This window comes from Panthera onca, chromosome B4 (assembly GCF_046562875.1).
Source record: "Panthera onca isolate mPanOnc1 chromosome B4, mPanOnc1 haplotype 2, whole genome shotgun sequence".
Classification (NCBI taxonomy): Eukaryota; Metazoa; Chordata; class Mammalia; order Carnivora; family Felidae; genus Panthera; species Panthera onca.
Window position 1 is genome coordinate 140,560,731 of NC_138345.1, and position 5,703 is coordinate 140,566,433.

Genomic DNA, 5,703 nt, shown 5'->3' on the forward strand with positions numbered 1-5,703 from the left:
TTGTTGTGTTGAGTTCTTCTCACGTTTTTGCTTTGTTTTGCAGTCACACGGGTCACTGTCCCCGGGGAAAGGTGCACGTGGGTCACCATCTTTGCATGGCCCGACCTCAGGAACAGTCCCCGCACCGTCACCCTGAGTAGACGCTACCTGTGTCCAGCTTTTGGAATCAGCCAACAGACCAAGTGTGGTCCACGTCCTTGTCGGGGGCCTCGTGGTGGGAGCAGACAGGGCGCAGAAGGGGCAAGGGCTCCTCAGCTCCAGGGGAGACCCCGAGACCCGAGTCAGGGAGCCGGCTGGTCAGCCCGAGGCCTGTTCCCACAGGGCCTCACACCCCGAGAGCCGGGCGGGCGCGGGTCAGGGGAGGCGGGAGCCCTTCTCACTGCGGCCTGCAGGTGAGCGGAAGCTAAAGAGCTACCTCGACAGCGTTTGGCGGGCGGGCGTCTCCGGGCAACGTTCCAGAAACACCTGGAGTTGAACAAGAGACACAAAGTGATGGTTACCGCCCCCCCCCCCCCCCCGCCTCTCTTCTGGACAGACCTGGGTGCCCCCGCCCCCACGTCCACTCGTGGCTCAGCGGTGGCCCACTCCTCCGACCTTCCACCCCGGACCCCAGAGCTCCGGGCTTCATGCCTGGAGCCCCCCCCAACCCCCAGCTGGGCAGGAACTCGGCTCACAGATTTCCACCCCTGCTCCAGATGGATCCCTCGCCCCCACGCGGGATCTCCACCTCAGCGGCTTCCCACAAAGACCCTCCGTGGCATCAGCGTCCACACTCATCACACTGTCCCCCATACCTGAGCCCCGTGAGGGCCTGGCTCTAGCCCAATACGCAGCACGGGCCCTCACCTCCTCCCGCTGCCCTGCAACCATCCCAGGGCAGCCCTGCCCTCCCCACGCACAGCCACATCCCTCCCGGCAGGGCCCCCCGTAGGCTCAGCTCGAGGCCCGCGGACGGCACTAAGATATTCTGGAAGGATCAGATCATCTGGCTTGCACGCTGACCCCGGGCCCGGCACCCGACAGCTGCCACGTCCGATTAAACCGTGATGCATTGAGCACGACTCGGCGAGCGCCAGTCCGTGAGCGTGGGTGATGAGGCGCCAGCGATCCAGAAAGGACAGCCAGCACCGGGCACGCTGTTCTTTCGCCGCAGCCAGGGAGGGGGCTGCCCGCATCCCCACTGGAGGTGAATATCCTGTAAAATTAGCCATCTGGAAGGGGAAGTCCAAAAACGTAGCATCGCCCTCCGGATCCTGTTGTGTTCTGCCCCTGAGACGTCAGAGTCCTTTTTCTGATGGAAGGGCTGCTTCTCTCCACGCTTGAGCGGGTGACTCTGGCACCCAGCTCAGCCGTGCAGGCACTGCCCCCCAGGGGCCCAGGGACCCCTCCTCGATGGGAGCACCCCTCCCCCGCTGGCCCACCGGCTGCAGAGGCGCCGGCCAGCCCCCCACCGTGTGAGCCCGGCCAGACCACAGGGCCAACGGGATCCCCAGTCATCAGCAGACGGGGACCCTGGGTACAGAGCCCCACACGAAATCCCTGGGGCATCCCGTCTGGCAAGCAGACCAGCGGACGGAACTGGGGCCAACGAACCCCAAACCCGGCCAGCCAGGGCCCCCGAGAAAGAGCCCAAGTGGGACTGGGAAGGGGTGGCCAGTCAGGCACCCCGCGGCGGCCCCACTCCTCCCTGCCGCCCCGTGTGGTGCCCCCCCCCCCCATCGCACCGGGTGGTCAATAAGCCTGTGTGGAATGTTCTCCAATCAACTCAGAGGCCTGTGGTTAGTCTCCCCCTTCACGGCTGTGGAGCGAATGTCGCCGCCCCGACTGCCCGTTCTCTCGGGGTCATTGATCCCGAGGAGTGGGGCTTGGCCTCCCGGTGCACCAGCAGGGAGATTTAAGAGACTCGGCGTCGTGATCAAAAACATAACCTAACGAATATGCACACAGAACACGGAGGGTCACACACTCTACCTACTGTTTTCAATGCTCATGAAATGTCCATGACGGCTGCCTGGAAGCCGGGCCATGAAACCAGCCCCCACATATTCTGCACACTGACATCCCGGGAGGGGTGTTCTCTGAACTCCTGGCAGGAGTGATCAGAGTCCCCAGGAGTCTGCAAACAGAGAAATAATTTCTAGAGCAGAAGACAAAGGACCGAAGTTGGAAGCGTCTCCATAAGCGGTGGGGCCAGACGTGGGCGGCGCAGCTGACGTGGCCCCTCGAGGAAGAGTGGCCTTAAACGCAGCCTCAGAACTGATGTTTCCAGGAGTGAGAACAACAAAATAAACTGAAACACTTAGAGGGAAAAAACAGACACAACATCCAACATTAATAAACTAGAAAACAACTATACAGCAGAGAGGAACAGAACGAAGTTGAGAAACTTCTGGAAATTCAAGACGTGAAACAGACGCTACTGATATAGCATAAGGAGATCACAGCCACTTCACGGGCGGGCACTGAGCAGACGTCTGCGAGAAACTTACGGCCAATAAATTTGATATGAAGTATTTTTTAATGCTTATTTATTTATTTTTGAGAGAAAGAGAGAGAAAGCAGGGGAGGGGCAGAGAGAGGGAGAGAGAATCCCAAGCAGGATCTGTGCTGTCAGCACAGAGCCCAACACGGGGCTGGAACCCAAGAACTGTGAGATTATGACCTGAGACAAAGTTGGAGACTTAACCGCCTGAGCCACGCAGGCGCTCCTGGCCGATAAACTTAAAAATTCAAATGAAATTTCTTCCAGAATTTGTCCGAAATTTGGACAGATTCTTAGGGGGAAAAGTCTTCAAGAAGCAACAGAACCCGAGAGCCCTACGGTCATTAGAGAAATCCATCCCGTACCAGAAATGAGACCTTCTTACAGGGGTGCGTCCAGGCCCACGTGGCTTCACAGCAAGTCCTACCCGGCCCTGCACAAATTTCCCAGAGATGAGAAACAGAAGAAACTCTCCAGAGGTCCTCTTGAGGCTAGCATAATTTCTTGCCAAAAACCTACTGAAGAGAGTTTTTAAAAGAAAAATTTCAGGGGCGCCTGGGTGGCTCAGTCGGTTGAACGTCCGACTTCGGCTCAGGTCATGATCTCATAGTTCGTGGGTTCGAGCCCCACGTCGGGCTCTGTGCTGACGGCGCGGAGCCTGGAGCCTGCTTCGGATTCTGTGCCTCCCTCTCTCTCTGCCCCTCCCCTGCTCATGCTCTGTCTCTCTCTGTCTCTCAAAAATAAATAAATGTTTAAAAAAAATTTTTTTAAAGAAAATTTTCAGGCCAATCCAACCCATAAACATAGGCACAAAAATCACAAGCAAAACATAATCAAACCAAATTTACCAGGGGAGCCTGGGTGGCTCAGTCTGTTGAGCATCCAACTTTGGCTCAGATCATGATCTCACAGTTTGTGAGTTTGAGCCCCACATCGGGCTCTGTGCTGATAGCTCAGAGCCTGGAGCCTGCTGCAGATTCTGTCTCTCTCTGCCCCTCTCTTGTCTCTCTCTGTCTCTGTCTCTCTCTCTCTCAAAAATAAGTAAACATTAAAAAAAATTTAATAATTAAATAATAGACTAGGACTTCATGTCAAATGGATTTGTCCCAGAAATTCGAGGTCTCACACAGAGCAGATGTGACTAGCCCCACGACAGATGAAGGAGAACAAGACATACAGAAAAAGAATCTTAAAAACCCACCATTAAAAACAAATAAATAAAAACCCAGCACTCGTCAAAGCAAGATTTTTAAAACGTCAGTTAATTAAGAACACAAGATAACTTTGATTACCCAAGACGTCACACTCGGCTGCAAGACAATAAGATGTCTCTGACATGAAGAGAAAATCCGATCCTTGTTTCCGTCACTGCAACTCACACACAGGCTGGAGGAGAAAAAGGAAAACAGCAAGAACAAAGGACAAGGATTGAAAAGGAAGCCAGAACAGTACCTACCCACAGATGACAAGAGTAGTAACTATAGATACACTGTAGGAATTAGTAAGACAGGGTAGCAAGACCGCAGAGGACAAAATCAATTATTTCCACGTTCATAAACAGCTAGAACATGAACATGAACATTTTGCAAGGTACCATTTACAAGAATCTGTTAACATGGGTGAGATCTGGAAGGGCATCTAACAAAGGAAGCCCTGAGACATCCAGAGAAATTTAGGACCCATCACAGAGAAGCACTTCAGAAGAACAGAGTGCTTACAGGAATATCCCGATTGACAGATCGGAAAAGCCAATATCGTAAAGACGTCGACCCCCCAAACCATCTGCAATTTGTGGAACTTGACAAGATGAATCCACAGTTCATATGCAAGGGCAAGGGTCAGGAACGGCTAAAGCGTTCTTGAGGAACCCTAATAGACAGCTGCAGCCATAAAAACACAGTGGTTCGGATAGGGTGGCGGTGGCCCCAGGTTAAACAGAGGTCAGTAAAGAGTGGAGTGACCAGAATCAGAACAAGCTTCCGTGGACACCGACACATGAGAGGGGTGGAGGCTGAGAGCCACCAGGGAGCACAGTTCAGTAAGCGATGCGGGGCCCCAGATATCCGCGTGAAGACCCAACCCCCGCCACGCCGAGGGGCCAACAGAGCTTTCCCGCAAAGGACTCTAGAGTAAATATTTCAGCCTTGGCAAAGCCACATGGCTGGCCTCTGTCTCACCACTGAGCTCTGCCAGTATGTAAGCAGCCATGTGGAAACTTCTGGGCATGGCTGTGTCCTGATAAAACTTTATTAACAATAATAGGGCTACATTTAGCGCTGGGGCTATAGTTTGCTAACCACTGCCATACCCAAAACTCAATCCTCCTGAACCACAGACCTAAAAACAAAAGACAAAACTTTATAGTTCTTAAAAAATAAGATACAAAACTACCTTTGTGACCTCAGGATAGAATGAAGCCCTTCAAAAGCCCAAAGAAAAATCCCTAAATGTCAAAGGAAAATGTGGATTTAAAAAATAGCTTAAAAGTAAGAACCATGGCTCTTTCCGTGCCGACAGCCTTCTCGCAGCCGTGGTGAACGTTCCTAGAATCCACTGGACTTTCTGCAAGAAGTGTGGCAAACGCTAACCCCACAAAGTGACACAGCACAAGAAAGGCAAAGGTTCTGTTTATGCCCAGGGAAAGCGGCGTTATGACAGGAAGCAGAGTGGCTACGGTGGGCACTCTAAGCCGATTTTCCGGAAAAAGGCTAAAACCACAAAGAAGACTGTGCTGAGGCTTGAATGTGTTGAGCCCAACTGCAGATCTAAGAGAATGCTGGATATTAAGAGATGCAAGCATTTTGAACTGGGAGGAGATAAGATAAAGCGCCAAGTGATCCAGGTCTAAGCTTCATATTTTGTTACTTATGAAGATAATAAAATCTTAAGGTTATGTTCACTTCATTTGGTTGCAGTTGGTCTTTTGAGCATGAAAAAAACTAGCGCCCTCAATAAATTCCCTTTGTGGGGAAATTTATGCTTAAAAAAAAGTAAGAACCATGGATGATTATACTGTATTATACAGTTGAAATTTTCTAGAGTAGAACTTAACCTTTCTCAACAAAAATCAAAGAAAATAAATAGATGGATGAATGATGAATGGATGGATAATGGGTGGATGGATGGATGGAAAGGTGGATGGATGGAACGATGGATGGAAGGATGGATGGATGGATGGACGGATGAGTAGGCAGATGGATGGATGGATGGATGGATGGATG

At 51.8% G+C, this 5,703-nt stretch overlaps 1 pseudogene; it reads left to right on the forward strand.

The window, feature by feature from the left end:
- Positions 1-4,050: 4,050 nt before the first annotated feature.
- On the forward strand, positions 4,051-5,438 carry LOC132676406 (large ribosomal subunit protein eL42-like; annotated as a pseudogene).
- The last annotated feature ends 265 nt before the right edge of the window (positions 5,439-5,703 follow it).